The following is a 22961-nucleotide window of genomic DNA, read 5'->3' as shown; positions in this document are numbered from 1 at the left end:
ACCTCTCAGTTTGTGGAAATTTGTTACAGTAACCTTAGGAAACTAACACAAACTTGTATATCAGTTGGGGAAGAATTAATATCTTTATTATGTTGAGATTTCCAATTCATGGACACCATAAGTCTCTCCAGTTATTTGTGTCTTCTTTGAGTTCTTTCATCAGTGTTTTGTAGTTTTCTACATACAAGTCCTGTAAATGTTGTGTTAGAATTGCTCCTAGGTATTTTATTTTATTTATAAAATAATATAAATGATATTATTATTGTTAATTTTGATGTTCATGTGTTTACTGCTAGTGTTCATTGCAATTGATATTTGTAGATCAATTTGTATATCAATGATCTCATGTGTTTATTGCAATTGACATTTGCATATTTATCTTGCATTCTGTGACTTGTTGAACTCATTTATGAGCTCCATGAGCTCTTCATAGATTCCTTAGGATGTAATACAGCAATAATCATGTTATCTGCAAGTTTTATTCTGTGGTTTTTTTCTCCTTCCTTTTGACTTGTATATCTTTATTTCCTGTTATTGCCTTACTGCATTGACTAGACCTTTCAGAATTATGTTGAGTAAGATGAGAGTGCACATCATTGCCCTACTCCAGCTTTTAGGAGGAAAGCATGGTGTTCCACCTTCAAGTACAATGTGTTAGCTCTTGGCTTTTTTTGGAATATGCTCTGTCAATATGAGCAAATTCTACTGTACTCCTATTTTTCTGAGAGTTTTTTTCATAAATGGGTTTTTAATTTTGTGAAAGGCTTTTATGCATCAATTTATATGATAATACACTTTTTCCTCCTTAGCCTGTTAATATGATGAATTGATTTTTAATATTGAACCAGCCTTGTATCTCTGGAGTAAAATCCATTGGTCATATAATTTTTTTTATATATTGCTGAATTCTATTTGCTAATATTTTGTTAACAATTTTTGCATTTACATGCATGAGGGCTGTTCTGTAGGATTTTAAAATAGTCTTTCTCTGGCTTTGGTATCAGCATAAATACCAGCTTCCTAAAATGAATTGAAAAGGTTTCCCTCTTCTTCTTCTTCCTGGAAGTAATTTGTAGAATTGGTATTAATTTTTCATTAAATATCTAGTAGAATTCACCAGTAAAATAATTTAAGCCAGGAAGTTCCTTTTTTGGAGAGCTTTAAATTATACATTCAATTTTTAAAATAGTTATAAATCTATTCAAATGATCTGTTTCATATCAGGTGAATTTTAGTAGTTTGTACTTTTAAAGAATTGGTCCATTTTCACCTAATTTGCCAAATTTATGTGTGTAAAATTGTTGGTAATATTGTGTTCTTATAACTTTGACGTCTATAGGGTTTTCAGTGATAGCTCCTCTTTCATTCCTGATATTGATAATTTGTATCTTTTTTCTTTATCAGTCTTTCCAGAATTTGTCAATTTTATCAATGTTTTTAAAGAATCAGTCCTCTAATCAATTTTCTCTGTTGTTTTTCTATTTTTAATTTTACTGATTTTTGCTCGTTATGATTTCTGCCCTTTCTTTGGGTTTATTTTGCCTTTTTCCTCCCTAGATTTTTGAGGTAGAAGCTTAAAAAATTCAGTTGAGACTTTTCTCTTTTCTAATGTATGTGTTCAGTGCTATAAATTTCCTTCTCAGTACCTCTTTAGCTGTATTACACAACATTTTGATATATTTTATATTTATTCAGTTCAATTAAAAATTTCCTTGAGACATCCTCTTTGACTTATGAATTATTTAGAAGTGTGTTGTTCATGAATGTACACTGTATGATTTCAGTTGTGATCAAGCCTGCTAAGGTGTATTTTATGGCCCAGGATATGGTCCATTTTGGTGTTGGTTTCATGGGCACTGGAAAAGTATGATTTCTCCTGTTGTTGGGTGTAATGTTCCATCAACGTTGATAAGAGCCTATTGTTTGATTGTGTCATTGAGCTTTCTATATCCTTTTTGACTTTTTGTGTAGTTGCCCTATCCATTGTCAAGTGAAGGGTGTTAATATATCCAATTACAATTGTGGATTTATTTCTCCTTTCAGTTTTATTAGTTTTTGTTTCACATATATTGCAGCTCTGTTATTTGGGACATAGGCACTTAGGATTGCCATGTCTTGTTGATGAAATGATTTCTTGCCATTATATAATGTCCCTCATCTTTGATAATTTTGTTTGTTGTCCAATCTACTTTGTTGTCAATACAGGCATTTCTGCTTTCTTTTGATTAATGTTTGCATATCTATCTTTACTTCAAACTTGCTTATATTGCTATATTTGAAGTTCCTTTTTTAAAATATATTTTATTGATTATGCTATTATAGTTGTTCCAGTTTCCCCCCTTTAATCTCCTCCACCCTGCACACCCCCTCCCACTCCCACTCCCCACTCCCACCTTTAGTTCATGTCCATGGATCATACATATAAATTCTTTGGCTTCTACTTTTCCTATACTATTCTTACCCTTCCCCTGTCTATTTTCTACCTACCATTTATCCTACTTATTCTCTGTACCTTATCCCCCTCTCTCCCTCTCCTACTGCCCTGTTGCTAACCCTCCATGTGATATCCATTTCTTTGCTTCTGTTTGCTTCTGTTTTTGGTGTGGTTGTTAATATCTGTGAGTTTACTGTCATTTTAATGTTCATAGTTTTGATCTTCCTTTTCTTAGATAAGTCCTTTTAACATTTCATATAATAAAGGCTTGGTGACGATGAACTCCTTTAACTTGACCTTATCTGAGAAGCACTTTATTTGCCCTTCCATTCTAAATGAAAGCTTTGCTAGATAGAGCAGTCTTGGATGTAGGTCCTTGTCTTTCATGACTTGGAATACTTCTTTCCAGCCCCTTCTTGCCTGTGAGGTCTCTTTTGAGAAATCTTATGACAGTCTTGACAGTCTTATGGGCACCCCTTTGTAGGTAACTGTCTCCTTTTGTCTTGTTGCTTTTAAGATTCTCTCCTTATTTTTAATCTTGGGTAATGGAATTATGGTGTGCCTTCATTGTGTTCCTCCTTGGGTCCAACTTCTTTGGGACTCTCTGAGCTTCCTGGACTTCCTGGAAGTCTATTTCCTTTGTCAGATTAGGGAAGTTCTCCTTCATTGTTTGTTCAAATAAATTTTCAGTTTGTTGCTCTCCCTCTTCTTCTAGTATCCCTATAATCTGGATGTTGGAATGTTTAAAGATGTCCTGGAGTTCCCTAAGCCTCTCTTCATTTTTTTGAATTCTTGTTTCTTCATTCTGTTGTGGTTGAATGCTTCTTTCTTCCTTCTGGTTTACACCATTGATTTGAGTCCCAGTTTCCTTCCCATCACTATTGGTTCCCTGTACATTTTCCTTTATTTCACTTAGTATAGCCTTCATTTTTTCATCTAATTTGCGATGAAATTCAACCAATTCTATGAGCATCCTGATTACCAGTGTTTTGAACTGTGTATCTGATAGGTTGGCTACCTCTTCGTCACTTAGTTGTATTTTTTCTGGGACTTTGATCTGTTCTTTCATTTGGGCCTTTTTTTTTGTCTTGGTGCACCTGCTATGTAGTTTGGGGTGGAGTCTTAGGTATTCACCAGGACGGGGTAAGCCATGTCACTGTGTTGTGATGCTGTATGTGGGGAGGTGGTCCAAGAGGGAACAATGGCGCTTGTTGTGCTCTCTGCGGGATTTCAGTCACTTCCTCTGCTACCCACAAGCAAAGTGGGCCCTTCTGGTGCTGCTTCCTGAGTGGGTGGGCTTGTGTACTTTCTAGGATCCTGTGGGTCTCTCCTACAAACTCTCCTGTAAGGCTGGGAGTTTCTCCCGGCACCTCAACCGCAACGGGTGTTTTCAATCAGTGGCTTGAGGCTTTATTTCCCTGAACTGGAGAACTGGGGAACCAGACAGAACTGGAGAACTGGGGAACCAGACGGACCGAGTGCTTTATGTCCCTGAACTGGAGCTCTGGGTCACTCGGTCTGCCTGGTTCCCCAGTTGATCTTCCTGGTTTATCTGCACGTGACTGTGGGACCTCTGGCTCCACTAGCTGCTGCTTTGTTGGCTAGCTGCCACCTTGTGCACCCTGGTTGTCCACCCACTGCCTTGCCATGAGTCCTCTCAGCCCGCCTGTGCAACTCCAACCCTCCTAATGGTCTGGATGAATGTGTCTTCTTTAACTTCTTTGTTGTTGGACTTCCATACAGTTCAATTTTCTGTCAGTTCTCATTGTTTTTTGTTTTTAAATTGTTGTTGTCCTTCTTTTGGTTGAGCAAGGAGGCACAGTGTGTCTACCTATGCCTCCATCTCGCCTGGAAGTCCTTGAAGTAAGTTTCTTGTAGATAGCATCTAATTGGGTCATATCTTTGATCTACTTTGTCAATCATTTTCTTTTAATTAGCAAAATTCAATGTAATTATTATAATAATTAAATTGTGTAAATTCAATGTAATTATTGATATGTTAAAGCTTATGTCATTCATTTTATTTTTTTCAGTTTGTTTTCTCTATCTTTTGTTTGTTTTCTTTTTTCTGTCTTCCTCCACATTACCTGAACATTTTTTGAAGTTCTATTTTGATTTATCTATAGTGTTTTTGAGTGGACATGTCAGTATGCTTTACAGTGGTTTCTCTGGATATTGTATTATATATAAATAACTTATTGTAGTCTACTGATGCTGTCATTTTACTGGTTTGAGTAAACTGTAGAAAACTTGTGATTCTTTACATCTCAACACTCCCCTTTTATATTATAATTTTCTCAAATATTTCCTCTGTATCATACAGTGTTTGCTTCAACAGTCAAACAAAATTTAGAAGGCTCAAGAGGAGGAGGAAAGTGTATTTTATTTACCCATAGTGTTGCTTACTATATTTTTTATTTCCTTTAAATTAATTAATTAATTAAATCTGGACCCAAGGACATACTTATTGATTTTAGAGAGAGGGGAGGGCAGGGAGAGAAAGAAATAAATATTGACAGAAACATCAACTGGTTGCAGGTTCGGTCCTGTCCTGTGCATGCCCAAAAAGGGGACCAAACCCATAACCCAGGAATGTACTTGTACCCACTGGTAATCGCACCTATGACTTTTTAGTTTACAAGATGACATTCCAACCATCTGAGCCACACCAGCCAGAGATGTTTGTTCCCTTTCTGCTTATAGAACACCCTTTAGCCATATTTTGAGAATAGTTTTGCTGGTGATATATTCCCTTGGTATTTCTTTAATTGAGAATTCCTTTATTTCTTCATTTCTGAAGGATAGTTTTGTCAAATATAAGGTTTGACTGAGTGTTCTTTTCTTCTAGTGCTTGCAAAATGTTCTGTTTTTGGCTTCCATGATTTCTGATGAATAATTGACTGTAGTTCAAATTGTTTGTTCCCCAAAGGTAAGGTGGTATTTCTCTGTTGCTGCTTTCAAGATTTTTATTTGCTTTTAGTTTTCTGAAGTTTGACTTTAATGTGTCATGGTGTGAATTTCTTTGAGTTTATCCTATTTTAGGGATTCACTGCACTTTTTAAACCTGTATGTCTTTTGCAAAGTTTGAGAAATTTGTATTTTTGAGTTCTAAAATTTCCTTTTGGATTTGCTTTATATCTTTCATTTGTTTGCTGAGAATTTCTGTTACTTATTTATTTAATTTATTTATCTATTATTATGTGTTTATTTATTATCATTTTATATTGTTGTTTGAACTGCTTTTTTCCCAATCTGAAACTTTCTGTTTTATTTTGTTCCAACTGTGTTTGTTTGTAATTACTTTTTAGAACATTTGAATAATTGTATCTTTAAAATTCTAACATTTCTGTTACATCAGTGTTGCTATCCATTGATTGTCCTTTTTGAAAAAAAAGTTTAGTTATTTTCAGAGAAAGGGGAAGGGAGGGAGGAAGAGAGATAGAGAAACAGATGTGTGAGAGAAGCATTGATTGGTTGCCTCTCACAAGCACCTCAATCAAAGACTGGCCTGCAACCTAGGCATGTGCCCTGACTAGAATTGAGCTGGTGACCTTTGGCTTTGCAAGATGACCCCCAACCAACTGAGCTACACCAGTCAGGAATCTATTGATTGTTTTTTTAAATTCATATTTGAGATCTTCAAAGTTCTTGGTCTGATGAATGCTTTTAATTGAAATCTGCACATTTGTGGTATTATGTTAAAAGATTCTGGATCTTATTTAAACCTTCTGCTTTAACTGGCTTTTTTTGATGCTCTGTGGCAGTAGAAGAGGGTTGGTATATCCTCATTACTGTCAGATAGGAGTAGAAGTCCAAGGGACTCCTCATTAGTGCAGAAAGGGGCTGGAAGTTCAGCTATTTGCCAAGCCTCTACTGATAGCTCTGTGGCTGGGAGGGTAGGAGTGCCTCATTACTGTTCTTTTTGTGACCTCCACTGACACATCTCCTGGTGTGGATGAAAGTTCCAACTCCTTGTTTGGCTTTCTTTGAGGCCTACCAGTCATGTGGGTGTGTCTGTGCATGTGTTATAACCTTGCAGAAAAAAGTTTAGATCTTCCACTTGGTCTTTGTTGCTGTGAGTGTGGGTGGGACTATAGTTTTCTTTTTTCGATAGTTTTTCTAGAGAAGAAGAGTTATTATATGAAAGTTTTTCAGTCTTGCTAGGCTGCCCCTTTTTTGGTGCTCTTGTTTTTATTTGTTTTTGCTGTGCTTGGAGTTTCCAGATTGACTTCTTAGCTATAAATCTTGAATATATGAAGCAAAAGGAAAACTCACAGAACTCATTACTTTGTGTTGTGAGGTCCAAAGCTGGCCTGCTTTTTTCTTTCCACCCTTGAAAGTCATGTTTGTTTTATATATAATGCCCAGGGTCTTTAGTAGTATTTAGCAGAAGAAATAGGGAAAAGTACACTTCTTCATCTTCCCAGAAGTGGAAGTCCTAATTGACTCCTCCTATTTTAAGGAGAACATTGAGTCCATCAAAGTTTTTATTTTTCCACTTCAGTATTTCTCTTCATTAAGACTGTAACAGAGGATGCAATTCTACTGTTTTTCTGGGGTTATAGTCTACCTTTATGGCTCCCAGGCCATCACATTTCCTCTTGTCTGCTCTGAAAACTTGTTCCACCAATTATTCCTTCCTGCTTGTGTCTTATTTGGTAAACACCCTTTTTCAGTTTGAGGCACACTTGCCTTAAAGAAACTGACCTTCGACCTGTTCTTTCCTAAGATAGTCTTTTATTTTTCTTTCCCTTAAATGGAAGTCTTTTTGAAAGCATTATCTCTACCCTCTGCTTCCACTGATTTGCCACCCTCTCCACCCTTAATTCTTTGCAATCTGTCTACTGACCTCACCAGTCCAATGGCCTTTCTTTAGTGTACATCTACTTTCATGGCTCTACAGCATTTGGCACCACAAACATTTGGAAATACTTCCCTCTTTGGGCGTCATGGCTTTGAGTCATCCTCTTCCTTTCTTGGCTCCCTTTCTTTCTCCCACACTTGTCTTCAAGGTTCTAGCCTCACTTTTTGCTTTCATTCAATTCTATGCCTTTAGCCCCATGGACAATTCCAAAACAGTATGTGGAAGATTTTAATTTTTTTTAACTCTGATTTTGACTTCTCTTTTGGGCTTCAGTTTGAGATTTCTAAATATCTTTTATTTGCCATCAGATGTCCAACCAACCCTTCAAAAGTTTGTCAAAAACCAAAATCTTCATCGTCTGTACTCCAAATACTTCTGTTTCATGCTTCCAAATACTGTGAGTAGAACCAGCACCTTCCCTGCCAGAAAGCATTGAGACTTCAGTGTGGTGTTTGACATGGCCCAGTTCTCACTTGACAGTTTCTGTTAGAAATTCACCAACCAGCCTTGCTTTTCTTCCACACTGCCCTTATCCAGTTTGAGAGAACTTTAACTTTTGCCTGGACTATTCTAGTAGCTGCTTAATTGGTATCTCTGCTTCTAGTCTGATCAGCTTTATATGTGGTAGCTAGATTAATCTCCCTTTATAGGCTTTTCTTTCTGAACTTACTTTTCTTTGGCAGGCATTCAAGACTTCTGTGCTCTAGCCTCGATCTACCTTTGCAGCATTTTCCCAGCATTATTCTCACAGAAATGCCAGACTTTTCCAAAATTTAAGTACCTATTGTTCTATCATCCTAATTCTCTCCTCCCCCTCCAGCACTTAAAATGGGGGTATTATATCCATTCTTCCTTTGTACTTCATGCATATCTTTTGTAGATTACTTATAAATTTAGAAGTTGTTATATATATATATATAAATATATATAACAATATCTTGTTCAATATATATATATATATATATATATATATATAGTCTGTCCCAAAAAAGTCCAACCATTGTTAATATAATGAGAATGTTTTGCATGACATTGATGTAGCCAGGCAGCCAAGGAGAGTGGACCAGAATGTGCATGCCTCAACAATGATGACTTCACTGTACTAGTCAGTGGGGGCTGGTAGATGCTGCTGAGTGAGCAAGTGTATTGTGTGGCCATTGCATTAAAAATGACTAAGCAAGTAGAGCAACAAAATCTGCATCACATTTTGTGTTAAACTTGAACATTCCTCTGCGGAAACTATTGGGGTGATTCAGAAGGCTGCAACTATGGCCAGCTGGTGGTCGGCAGTTTCATCACAACAATGTGCCCACTCATGCATAATGTCTCATGCAGAGTTTTTTGGTGAAACATCAAATCATCCAGATGACTGAGCCCCCTTATAGCCCAGATTTGGTGCCCTGCAACTTCTGGCTTTTCCCCAAACTAAAACCACCTTTGAAAAGGAAGAGATTTCAAACTGTCAATGAGATTAAGGAAAATATGATGGGGCAATTGGGAGAACTATGTGAGGTTCCAGGGTGCCTACTTTGAAGGAAACTGAAGTGTCATTGTCCTATGTATGATGTTTCTCATATCTTGTTCAGTAAATGTCTCTATTTTTCATATTACATGGCTAGATACCTTCTGGACAAACTACATATCCGCCGCGCCCCCCCTCCCCCCATACACACACTGACTGTACTTCTACTAGACTGTCAGCTTATGGTGAGGTTGGTTGATCATTGATTAAGTCATTTATTGTTTTATTCAACAGATTTTTAAGGCATGTCAGGCTCTGTGCAAGGAACTGGGGATGTGACAGTGAAGAAAGCACCTCATGTTACTTATAGACTCTGGTTCTTATTCTTTGCTGTGGTTAGTTTTTCTTCTACTGCAAAGAATGCTTAGTCTTAGATCAATGTCTGGCATATCTATTAGGTATTACTTATTAAATAAATGAATGAACTCCTTATTAAATAAATGAATGAATGAGAAAGTATGTAGGATAAGATTACTAAAGTTGCACAATGACTTTGTTTTTTAAACTTACTGGTATTTAACCATTTCTGATGAAAGAGAAAATAAAAATTAAGCAGCATGTAAAAATTTATTAGAAATAAATGTAAATGCAGTAATATATTATCTGGATCTTTGGATTAAAGCTGTGCTATGGAAGACATTTTCAACCAGTTTTACAAATGATAGCAATATTTAAAGAACATCAGTCTCAAAAGATGTATTTTTGTAAGAATGAATGAAAACTCTGACTAAGGGAACTGTCTATTCTAACTAGCTCTCCACACTTAATTTGAAACTTCTTAGCATAATAAGACATTTGTTCTCTTTGTATTTGAAACAGGGATTTCATTTTATTTCCTATTGAGCTTTCCAGTGTGAATTTTCTGTTGCAGATTGCCCCACTTATAAAGTGTGTCTTTTCAATCTCAGCTCTCTGGGAGCTTAAACAAAAGAATTGCTGGGAAAATAATACAGCATAACAGAAAAATGAGAAGCTTCTGTGAATTCCTGCACTTTGTAGAGAGTCTGCAGAATATTGGAATGTTAGCCAGATCTTACTCTTGCTTTTCACTCCTTGTATCTTAGCAATGTTGTTACAAAGTCAAGTACAGAACTGTGGGGCTTAGACAACTGTTTTTCTACTCCCCAAACAACACCCTCCTAATATTTCTTCTGCCCCTTAAAACACACATTTTATTATCAATGGCCAGTAAGAATAAAACAAATTTATTCTAAGTACTTCATTTTCCCTCATGCTTTTCATTAAATTCTTAAGTCCCTGGATGTTTCGTTAGTTTAAAATATATTCTTAGAAAACTCCTTTCAAATACATTTATAGTTTCAGAGTCACTAGCTGGTCTCATTCTCACAGTAATATCTAAACTGTGCCAAGACTTTGGAGCTTGGATAAATTTATGGTAAGTGGCATCTCAGACTGTATGCTCTGTCACACGTTCATCTGCTTGGGCTATACACATGAAGTAGCTTGGAAAGTTAAAGATATTTCAACTATTTTTGTCCAATGGGAAATTGAAGACTACTTGCTCTATTTTCCTAGGTGTTTCACCTGAAATCTATATATATATATATCGAGATGAGTGTTGGGACACCTGTGAATCAGGTTAGCATGCGGTTTATGTGTGAACAGACCCTTCCCTGCTGTGTCAGGTTCTTAGCCATTTTTAGACTTGGGCTTGATATTTGCTACTATATAAGGACAGAGGGTCCACTTTTCTTACCTTCCCACTTCCTCAAAGAACTGCCTCTCAGTCCCAAAGAAGAGCAGTGGCCAAACTTGGTGGCATAGAGTTCTTCGAAGTGGCACAGTTAATACTATTCGTACAATTCCAATAACAGACTGAGGAAGACAAGGGTGGGGGCAGAGAGCACCATCTAATATGCAAATTTAGTCCCTATATTGATTTATTCATATTTTAATGTTAGAAAAAGGGAAGTGATGCTAAAATGAAGCTTTAGAGAACACAGGAAGTGGGGAAGTTGGTTAGTTAACACTACATAGTAGAACAACTTTTGTACAAAACAAAAATGGCAGCTGGTTCTGGGATTTCATGAACACATAACAACTCAAATGCCAAAAAAACAAAAAAAATCTATTTAAGCAAATTTTTCCCTCTTTATAGGAACTGAGGCTGTCAGCAGCATAAACACTTGCAATCCTGCACTTCCTAGGATGCATGTGCTATCGAAAAGGGAGGTGTTAATTGCTGTGCTAATTACAACATGATTGCTTTGCACTTGTTTTGCACTTGTAGGTGATTAAATTTTTAACGAAGCATATTACTTGGCACTGTTAGCACAGTTAACACATTTCTCTCTCTCTCTCTTTTTTTTATGCCTTGGGAGAAGTCCCACGCCACAGACCCTTCCCTGGCTGTGAAGTGCTGTTGTGTTTGGAACCAGCCTCTGTTTAAGCTGTTGGTGACAGGACTCCAGCTTCCTGCTTGGGAAGGAGCAGCAGCCTATTATAATCATACTCAGCATGATGGCACTGGCCAGATGCGCACACAGAACCCACAAAGGTATTAGCTAAAAATTAGGCAGTGCTGCCAATGCCAGTCTCCAGCCTTCATTGAAAAACTACAGTGACTCCAGCCAGTCAAGCGGTAGCGTTGGAGGGTTTAGCAGGAAGATAGGGAGATGACAGCAAGTTCCATGTGATTTACTTCTGCTTTACAGCCCGCGTTCCCAGCTGAAACGGAGCACCAGAAACTTGCATCTGTTACATGGGCAGCCTTGTATCTCCCGGTTCTCACTGTGCAGCAGGCTGCAGTACTCAGTGGAAGCCAGATTTTGCATTTGTGTGCCTGTGTATGTACCCTCCCTTCTCTCTAGGCCTTTGCATTCACGAGTGCCTGGGAAAACAAGTCTGGTTCTAGGAGAAGAGCTGGACAAGTGTGGCAGTTCACAACCTGGGGTAGAGGTCAGAGAAATGTCACACAGCTGAACTGCCATTAATGTTGCATATCAGCAAACAAACAAACACGCCTATAAAACCAGAGAAGACAAGCTTTCAACTTTTTTTGACTCAACTCTCCTCACTAGCAGGGTTTTTTTTTTTTTTCCCAGCAAGGACCCTGGGATGATGGTCTTCAAACTGAGTGAACAAAGGAAGTAAATCAGCCAGATTGCATGAGAAGTGCCTGCTCACCGGAGCAGTTTCCACTGGCCACTTTGTGTTCTCATTCATCCAGCCTGGGCTGCATAGGGCAAGGTGGCAAAACAAGTTCCCAAAGGAACATAAATTCCTTAAAGCTGGAATTAAAATTTAGTTTCTAAGTCTGAATAAAAGTCTCCAGAACATTTTATAAACTTTATCAGTTCAGAGGAAAAACATTGTACCTATTCTATGCAGTGTGTAGATATCTTTCAGGGGACCAGCATGGTGAAGGAATGCACAAACCAAGAGTGAACAGATAAAAGGACCCAATGAAAATATTTAGGATTTTATGCCTTGTGACAGGACCAAGGATTTGAAAGTGATTTCTGTATTGGTGCTCTCTAGTCAGGGCTATTAGCTCTGATATAAAAATTAATTAATTTTTAACCATCAGTATCATGATGTCTTTATTTAAAAATATATTTTATTGATATGCTATTACAGTTGTCCCAATTTCTTTCCTTTACCCTCCTCCGCCTGGTTCCCCTCTTCCCTCCAGAATCCCCCTCCTCTTAGTTCATGTCCATGGATTGTACATGTAAGTTCCTGGGCTTCTCCATTTCCTATACTGTTCATAACATCCCTCTGTCTATTTTGCACCTATGAAATTATGCTTCTAAATCCCTATGCTTTTCCCTCCATTCTCCCCCTTCCCTCTCCCAGCTGATACCCTCCAAATGATCTCCATATCTATGATTCTGGTCCTGTTCTAGTTGTTTGCTTAGTTTTTTTTTTTTTTTTTTATTTTTAGATATAGTTATTAGTGGTTGTAAGTTTGTTGTCTTTTTAATATTCATAGTTTTGACCTTCTTCTTCTTCCTAAATAAGTTACTCTAACATTTCATATAATAAGGACTTGGTAGTGATGAACTCCTTTAGCTTGACTTTGCCTGGGAAGCACCTTATCTGCCCTTCCATTCTAAATGATAGCCTTGCTGGATAGAGAAATCTTGTTTATACGTTTTTGCTTTTCATCACTTTGTATAGTTCTTGCCATTTCCTTCTTGCCTGCAAAGTTTCTTTTGAGATATCAGCTAATAGTCTTATGGGAACTCCTTTGTAGTAGCTCTCTGCTTTCTCTTGGAGCTTTTAAGATTCTCTCTTCATCTCTAACCTTTTGCATTTTAACTATGATGTGTCTTGGTGTGGATCTCTTTGCCTGGGACTCTCTGTGCTTCCTGGACCTATATGTCTATTTCCTTTGCTAAATTAGGACGTTATCCTTCATTATTTTTTCAAATAAGTTTTCAATGTCTTGCTCTTATCTTCTCCTTCTGGCATCCCTATGATTCAGATATTGGCCCTTTTGGAGATGTCCCAGAGTCATCTTAAACTCTCCTCATTTTTCTGAATTCTTGTTTCTTCATTTTGTTCTGGTTGAATGTTTATTTCTTCCTTATGTTCCAAATCATTGATATGAGTCCCAGCTTCCTTCCCTTCACTGTTGGGTTCCTGTGGATTTTTCTTTATTTCCCTTAGTAGAGCCTCCATTTCTTCCCTTATGCTTTTGCCATATTCAATGAGCACTCTGACCACCAGTGTTTTGAACTCTGTGTCTGATAGGTTGGCTGTCTCCATGTCACTTAGTTCTTTTTCTGTGGTTCTGTTCTGTTCTTTCATTTGAGCCATATTTCTTTATCTCCTGATTTTGTCAGCCTCCCTGTGTCTGTGTACTAGGTGCAGGCAGAGCCACTTTGATGCTCTTTTAGTGCATTTGTTAAGTCATATGGGGTGTAGCCTTGGGTGTTTACTTGGGCTGGGCAGCTGTGGCTCCATGTGTAGGGGAGGGGTTGAAGAGGGGACAGTGCCATTGCTGGCTGACTTCTAGGGGCTTGCCTGACCCTTGCTCCCTTTCCAGTAACTTTACCCACTTTTTGTATGTGACTGGAGCCCCTTCAGCTGCTATCTTGGTTGTGGTTCCCAGGGTAAATGGGTTTGCATATGTACTGGCAGTTTCTTCTGCCACCCCAGCACTCACTGGGTTTATAGCCAGAAGTTAAGTGGCTTTCTTTTCTCTGCACTGAAGCCCTGAGCTACATGGTCTGGACTAGGGCTGGGCTCACTCCCTTACAAGGTGTCCCTCTGATTTTTATCCACCACACATGAATGTGGGGCTGCCTGTTCTGCTGCCGCTGCCACCTCACTGCCTCTTTGCCCCAACTTCCTGTCTCTGCCCCTCCTACCTATCTGGATGAATATAGCTTCTTTAAATTCTTGGTTGTCGGGCCTCTGTACAGTTCTGGGTGTTTTTCTGGGTGAATTTCTGGCAGTCCTGTATGTTTTTTGTTTTTAAGTTAGTCGTGTTCCTTCTTATGGTTGTGCAATGAGGCGAGGTGTATCTACCTATGCCTCCATCTTGACCACAAGCCTCATCAGTTTCATGATGTCTTTCTATGAAGAAAAACCTTTTGTATTCTAAAGAACTATTGGCTGGATTTTCTTTTTCTCTGCTTTTGACTAATGAGTTCAATTAAGTTGATTTGCAAATTGTACTCTTCTCATCTACTTTGTATTTTTGATGACAATAGATTATTAATCTATAAACTTTTCAGTGACTATTTCCTTTCCCAAATCCACTTTCACTGCACTCATTCTCCTTTCTCTCTTCCTCCCCATCCCCATCCTCTCCCGTTTCCCCTTCTGCTCACTCAGCTGCCCCTCCTGCTGCCATTCTCAGGTTGGCCACCTGAAAGGCTCCCACAGGCCTGAGCATGGGGACTCCAGGCTGAATGGGGGCTCAGCACAATTTGCCCCATTGCTATGAAAATGTCAAGATTCTGTTGTTTTAGCAACAATCAAGCTTTCTTTCCTTTTTTCCACTTTTGTAATAAACTCTTACATTTATTGTGAAATGTACTTTTACAAGGAGACAGGGTATGATCCTCCTTAACTAAGCCCAGATTCAACACTTACTGAGGGTTTGGATACTTGTTTAATCTTATTTCTTCCTTTTCCTTTTTCCTTTCCCTATTCCTTTTCCCTTCCCTGCCCTGCCCTGACCTTCCCTTCCCTTTTTCCTTTCCTTTCCTTCTTTCCTTTTTTTTGAGGCAAATTAGTTGGAAACTAATTGCAAATGCTAAGCCCCCAAACCTTTTTTGTTTTTGTTTTTGATGGACCTGCTGAACCCCATGTTCTCTTTGACTGTTGAGAAGAGAAATTGCATGAGGCCCAATTTCTTTGTTTTCTGAGTGGATGCACACACATAATTTCTAACCACTCATAGTTGTGGGCAGGATATGGCATTCATTCCCTATGTGAATACAAATGAATCAATTCTATTCTATCTCAAGAGAACTGCTTGAAAATACCTTATAGACATGTTGAATTCATAGGTTAAAGTGGTGGAGTATTCAGAGAAATACCGGCCATTTGTTGCGAATGTAGTATGTGTGGAATCATTCCTTAGGAATTGCCACTGTGGTTTTTTAGTCTTTCTCTAGAAGCACTCTTCCATGCTTTTTGTCTTGGCATACCCAGCTCTTCTCATCTCATTCTCACATTCCACACTAATTTCCCTCAAGACTTTGATTAAACATTTTCTTCTCTGAAGCCTCAGAAAGGGTAAGTTACCCTCTGCTCTGTGCATGCACAATATTCTGTGGAAATATCATAGGACTGAGTTCAGCTTTGCCATTTATTAGGTGTGTAATTGTAAGATTAGTGCTATGGTAATTAGTAAAGTTTTAATACATGCCCACTACTATCACTATAACATTATATTCTAACTGATTTACAAACTTTTATTATAAAATATTCTAAACACAAAAAAGTACAGAAAGCAGATGATGACTCCCTAAGTCCCAGAACACCAGACTACTCCTCAAAATATTATGTTCTTTTTAAGAGGAGGGCAGCAGGTCAATGTTGAATTGAGTTTCTGTACTCTGGGAACTTGTATATACAGGGCACAAGCAACGGGATGTGCATTCTTGCATATCATATAAAATGGGGAAAAGAGGTCTTTGCATTTGTTGCTGTTGTAATGCAAAACTCTAGGTGTGAGAGGTAAAGCTAATATATTAGAATTCTCCATGGATTCTGTCCCATGGCCCCTTTTCTATCCTATTCTAAGCTACAGGCAGGCATGGATTTCTCACTTACATGAAACTTAAACCTTTACTTCCTCATCTGAGAAATGGTCCAAGTAATAGTACTAGCCTCAGAAGCTTATTTTGAGAATAAGTGATAGCAGGTATATAGAGTACTTTGTATATACTATTTTTAATTGATTCTAAGATTTGCACATTTTCCACACTTTGGCATCTCTAAAATATGTCTTACAATCAATAATGTCATAATTTATTTGGTAGCATTTTCTTTCTTTCTTGGTGGATGAAAAAATAATAGAGTTTTATGATTGATAAAATCTTAGATTCCATGAAATATTATAGCCAAGTGCTTAATGAATATTTGCAATCAAGATAATGGTAATTGTAGAGATTGCTTAATCTACCCAAATTACAACTCATGTCATAGAAACTTTGCTTTATGCAAAAGGAAGGCATTAATTTTCCTGAGTGTAATAGTGGATTTATCTATTTCTTTTTGTAGTTCTATTGTTTTTTTGTCCCATGTCATATTGAAACTTTGTTGTTAGGTGCATGCACATTAAAGATTATTAATCTTTTTGGAGTATTGATCCCTTTATCATGATGTAATGCCCCTCTTCATCCCTGCTTGCTTTTCTTGCTCTGAAAGTTATATAGCTCTCTTTGAAATGAATATAGCTACTCCCACTTTCTTTTGATTAGTGTTAACATATTTCTCCATCACTTTACTTTTAAACTCCATGTGTCTTTGTATTTAAGGTGGGTTTCTTGTAGACATTATATAGTTCAGGTCTTGTTTTTCGATTTATTCTGACAATTTCTGTCATTTTTCTATGCATTTAAATAGTTGATGTTTAAGGTGATTATTGATATAGTTGAATTAATAAGAGGGGGGACCTCTAAAACTGAATTTATTTATAAAAAATTGTGTAGTTATTCTTACATGTTTCAACTTTAGTCACCTACAAAGTACTCTCCATCTGATGCAATATACTTATGAAAAAGTTTTATCCACTGCTCAAAACAGTTTTTGAACTTGCTAATTTTGATGCCTTTTAGTGCTTCTGCTGGTTTTTGTTTCACCTCTTCCACATTGGCAACACATTTCCCCCTGAGGATTTTTTTCATATGGGGAAACAACCAAAGGTCGCTTGGTTAAGATCAGGTGAATAGGGAAGGTGGGGCATGGGTGTCATGCTATTTTTGGTCAAAAACTGCTGAACACTTAATGCAGTGTAGTCAGGTGCACTCATGAATTACCCAATATGAAATGGGAAAATGCATTAAAAGAGTCTTCAAAAAAATTTATTGAAGCCAAATGCAGCCTCTCATAATAACACCAGCTGGTACACTGATACAGATGGGTTCCTAGAACACTCACCTAGCTGGGGAAGCCTGTACTACAAAGGGCCCACCCTCCAGAAGATAATTCCTGTTTTTTGGGGGGATCACCCCTTGTGTCTGCAATACCATAGTTGTTAGCTGTTTTCTATTTGTTGCCCTTGTTCTTTCTTTTGTCTTCTACTCTTTTTCTGCTTTTTGTTTTAATTGAGCATTTTATATAATTTCATTTTCTCTCCTTTCTTTGTTTCACAGGCCAGTGCTCAATCCACTAAGAGACACCAGCCAGGACTACTCTCCTTTCTTATATATCAATTTTACCTCTCTTTTTATTATTTTTAATGGTTGCCCTGGAGTTTGCAATGCACATTTACAACTAATCCAAGTCAACTTTCAGATAATACTATACCACTTCATGGGTAGTGCAGGTACCTTATAATAACAAAATATTCCTAACTTCTCCTTTCTTTTTTTAAATATATTTTATTGATTATGCTATTACAGTTGTCCCATTTTCCTGCTTTACTCCCCTCCACCCTGTACACCCTCTCCCACCCATATCCCCCCTTTAGTTCATGTCCATGTGTCATACTTATGAGTTATTTAGCTTCTACATTTCCCATACTATTCTTACCCTCCCCCTATCTATTTTCAACCTACATTCTATGCTACTGATTCTCTGTACCTTTTCCCCCTCTCTCCTCCTCCCATTCCCCTGTTGCTAACCCTCCATGTGATCTTCATTCCCTTGGTTCTGTTCTTGTTCTAGTTGTTGGCTTAGTTTCTTTTGGTTTTGCTTTAGGTGTGGTTGTTAATAATTGTGAGTTTGCTGTCCTTTTACTATACATGTTTTTTCTTTATCTTCTTTTCTTAGATAAGTCCCTTTAACATTTCATAAAATAAGGGCTTGGTGGTGATGAATTCCTTTAACTTGACCTTATCTGAGAAGCACTTTATCTGCCCTTCCATTCTAAATGAGAGCTTTGCTGGATAGAGCAATCTGAGATGTAGGTCCTTGTCTTTCATGACTTGGAATATTTCTTTCCAGCCCCTTCTTGCCTGTAAGGTCTCTTTTGAGAAATCAGCTGACAGTCTGATGGGAACTCCTTTGTAGGTTACTGTCCCCTTATCTCTTGTGCTTCTAGGATTCTCTCCTTCATTTTTACCTTGGCTACTGTAATTATGATGTGCCTTGGTGTGTTTCTTCTTGGGTCCAACTTCTTTGGGGCTCTCTGTGCTTCCTGGACTTCCTGGAAGTCTATTCCCTTTGCCAGATTGGGGAAGTTCTCCTTTATTATTTGTTCAAATAACTTTTCCATGTGTTGCTCTTCCTCTTCTCCTTCTAGTACCCCTATAATTTGGATGTTGGAATGTTTAAAGATGTCCTGGAGGCTCCTAAGCTTCTCCTCGTTTTTTTGAATTCTTATTTCTTCATGTTTTCCTGCTTGGTTGTTTTTTGCTTCCTTCTGGTCCACTCTATTGTTTTGAGACCCAGTTTCCTTCCATTCACTATTGGCTCTCCTTGCATCTTCCTTCATCTCTTTTATGGTAACCTGCATTTTTTCATCCAATTTGCACCCAAAATCAACCAATTCTGTGAGCTTCCTGATAACTAGTGTTTTGAACTGTGCATCTGATAGATTGGCTATTTCTTGGTTGCTCAAAAGGATGAGTCCTGGGGGACTGATCTGTTCTTCTGTTGGAGACATGTCTCTCTCTGTCTCTCCTTTTTTTTCCCCCTGTCTGGTTGCTCTTGTTACAATGAGGGGCAGAGCCTTAGGTGTTTACCTGGGCTGGGCACCCCAGTTGCTAGATTGTGATGTTGTATGTGGGGACGGGTGTGGGGCCGGGGGCGGGAGCGGGAGGGAACAATGGTGGTAGTTCCGTTCTCCTGGGATCACAGTCCCTTCTCTGGGATCCTGGGTTGCGTGCTCTGTCCTGGTCCACAATCGCTGCTTCACTGTGTCTGCCAGCCGCTGCTTGCGTACTCAGGGTCCACTGCTGTGATCTTGTGCGCTGGATGGCTTACGCCCTGGGTTCGTGCCGAGTTTGCACTGAGTTCTCCCCAATCACCACGTGCCGATGGCGACCTGCATCCACCCGGTTCTGCTCCCACCCAGTTCCGCTCCTCCTACCGGTCTGGATGAATGGGTCTACTTCAACTTCTTGGCTCTCCGACATCCATTCAGATAAATTCTCTATCAGTTCTGGGTGTTATTCTGGCTCTAAATTGTTGTTGTTTTAATCTTGGTTGTGCATGGAGGTATGGTGCGTCCACCTATGCCTCCATCTTGCCGGAAGTCCTAACTTCCCCTTTCCATCTCTTGTATCATTATTGTCATTCATTGTAATTATATGGAAGTGTACATGTATATACCCATAAGCATATACTTATATGTAAGCATACATATTTGAATATTGCTGATATTATTTTGAATAAACTTACCTGTTACATCAATAAGAATAAGAAAAATATTTTATTCTATTTTCACTTTTTCATTCTCTGATGCTCTTCCTTTCTTACATAGATCTGATTTTCTGACCTATATAATTTTTTTAGTCCCTGAAAAACTTCTTTTAACATTTATTGCAAGGTAGGTCTACTGGCAACAAATTATTTTGGTTTTTGTTTGTCTGAGAAAATCTTTAATTTGTTGGGTAATTTTACAGGTTATAGAATTCTAAGTTGGTGGTTTTCTTTAGCTCCTTAAATATTTCATTCCTCTCTTTTCTTGCTTGCATATTTCTGAAAAGACTGATATAGTTCTTATCTTTGCTCCTCTACAGGTAAGGTGTTTTTTCCCTCTGGTTTCTTTCAAGAATTTTCTATCTATTTAATTTCTGTAGTATAAATATTCTGTGCCTAGGTGTAGTGTTTTATTTTAAAAATATTATTGTTACTGTTATTTGCATTTATTCTGCTTGGTGCTCTCTGAGCTTCCTGGATCTGGGGTTTTGTCTGACATTAATTTGGGAAAATTCTCAGTTGTTATTGCCTCAAATATTGCTTCTGTTCCTTCTCTCTTTTCTGGTATTCCTATTACATGAATATTACATCATTTGTAGTTCTTCTCTAATTCTTTTATATTTTCTTTTATTTTTTGTCTTTGTTTTTCAGTTTTGGAAGTTTCTATTGTCATATTTTTTTTCATTGGCACAAATATCTTTCTCTAATATTTTATTGATTGTGCTATTACAGTTGTCCCAATATTTTTCTCCTTTGCCTCCCTCCACCCGGTATCCTCCTTCCCTCCAGCAATCCCCACCCTTAGTTCATGTCTATGGGTTGTGAGTATAAGTTCTTTTCCTTCCCCATTTCCTATGCTATCTTCACTTCCCCCTCTCTATTTTGTTCCTACCATTTATTCTTCTTAATCCCTGCACTTTTTCCCCATTTTCTCCCTCCCCCTCCCAGCTAGCAACCCACCAAATGATCACCATGCACATGATCTGTTCCTGTTCTTGTTGTTTGCTTAGTTGTTTTTTTTTTCAGAATCAGTTGTTGATAGTTGTCGATTTGTTGCCTTTCTAATGTTGATGGTTTTGATCTTCTTTTTCTTAAATAAGTCCCTTTAATATTTCCTGTAATAATAGCTTGGTGGTGATGAACTCCTTTAGCTTTATTTTGTCTGGGAACATCTTATCCACCCTTCCATTCTAAATAATAGTTTTGCACGATAGAGTAATCTTGGACATAGGTCCTTGCCTTTCATGACTTTGAATACTTTCCGGCCTCCTCTTGGCTGTAAGGTTTCTTTTGAGAAGCCTCCTGATAGTCTTATGGGAACTCCTTTGTAGGTTACTCTCTGCTTTGCTCTTGCTGCTTTTAAGTTTCTCTCTTTATCTTTAACCTTTTGCATTTTAATTATGGTGTGTCTTGGTGTGGTCTTCTTTGGGTTCAACTTGTTTGGTACTCTCTGTGCTTCTTGGACTCACATGTCTGTTTCCCTCACCAAAATTAGGAAAGTTTTCTGTCATTATTTTTTCAAATAACTTTCCAATATTTTGCTCTTTCTCTTCTCCTTTTGGCATCCCTATGTTTCACATGTTGGCACATTTGGAGATGCCCCAGAGGTTCCTAAGCCACTCCTCACTTTTCTAAATTCTTATTTCTTCATTTTGTTCTGGTTGAATGTTTATTTCTTCCTTATGTTCCAAATTGTTGGTTAGAATCCAGGCTTACTTCCCTTTTCTGTTGGTATTTTGTTTATTATTCTTTATTTCATTTAGTGTGACCTCCATTTCTTCCTTTATTTTTTTTGCCATACTCAAGGAGTTCTCTGAGCATCCTGATCACCAGTGTTTTGAACTCTGCATCTGATAGCTTGGTTATTTTTGTTTTGCTTAGTTCTTTTTCTGGGGGTTTTGTTCTGTTCTTTCATTTGGACTATATTTCTTTGCCTCCTCAATTTAGCAGCCTCCCTGTGTTTGTTCCTGTGTATTAAGTAGAGCTGCTTTGACTCCCTGTGTAAGTAGTATGGCCTATTGTAGAAAAGGCACCTGCAGTGTAGGGTGGAGCCTTAGGTAATTGCCAGGCATGGCAACATGCTTCACCACTTTGTGGCTGTGTCGGGAGGGCTCGTAGAGAGGACAGTGCTGCTTCCTGGTTTTTGGTGGTTTGCCCAGCACTTACTCTCTTTCTAGTCACTTCACTCCTTTCCTGTGTGGAACTGGTGCCCTTCCAGCTGCTGCCTCAATGAATCCTGGAGTGTGTGCATTTGCATATGTTCTTGGACTGTGCTGCTTTTTAGGTGGTAAAAATCCAGCAGTTTCTTCTGCCACTCCAAACCCTACTGGTTTTTACAGCCAGAGAAAATGAGGATCTACCTTCTCAGTGCTGGAACCCTGGGTTGTGTGGTCTGGCCTGGGGTGGTAATCACTGGCTTCCAAGGTTTCCCTCCTGTCCGTTCCCCTAATGCTGCTGCTGCTGCTGCAGCTGCTTTTCTGCACCACACCTCCTCTCTGCCCATCTCTTTGACTCTGCCCCTCCTACCCATATGGATGAATGTGTCTTCTTTAATCCTTGGTTTTTGGGCTTCCATACACCTTGATTTTCTGATGGTTCTGGGTGTTATTAGTTTTGAGATCAGGTTGTAATTCTTTCTATAGTTGCATGAGGAGGCAAAGTGTATCTACCTACACCTCCATCTTGACCAGAAGTCTTATTGTTATATTCTTAAGCTCAGAGTTTCTTTCCTCAGCTGTGTTTAGTCTACCACTGAGGCCTTGAATGACATTATTCATTTCTGTTACAGTATTTTGGATCTCTTGTATTTTTTAAATATATTTTTTAGAATTCCCGTTTCTCTACCTACATTATCTATTTGTTCTTGAATGTTATCTACTTTTTTCATCAAAACTCTTAGTATATTAATCACAGTTCTAAAAAATTCCTGGTATGATAATTTCAATATTCTGTAATTCTAACACCTGTTCAATCTCTTCCAACTGTGTTTTTTCCTTTTAGTACGTTACCTTTAGTACGTTTAGTACGTTTTTTCCTTTTAGTACAGTTCCTTTTAGTACGCTTTGTAATTTTTTTGTTGACAGGCATACACGGTAACCCGGGTAAAAGGAACTGTGGTAAGTTGGGCT

The sequence above is a fragment of the Phyllostomus hastatus genome, unplaced genomic scaffold (genome assembly GCF_019186645.2).
Source record: "Phyllostomus hastatus isolate PE091 unplaced genomic scaffold, TTU_PhHast_1.1 phas_contig_37, whole genome shotgun sequence".
Classification (NCBI taxonomy): domain Eukaryota; kingdom Metazoa; phylum Chordata; class Mammalia; order Chiroptera; family Phyllostomidae; genus Phyllostomus; species Phyllostomus hastatus.
This window is presented reverse-complemented; position numbering follows the sequence as displayed.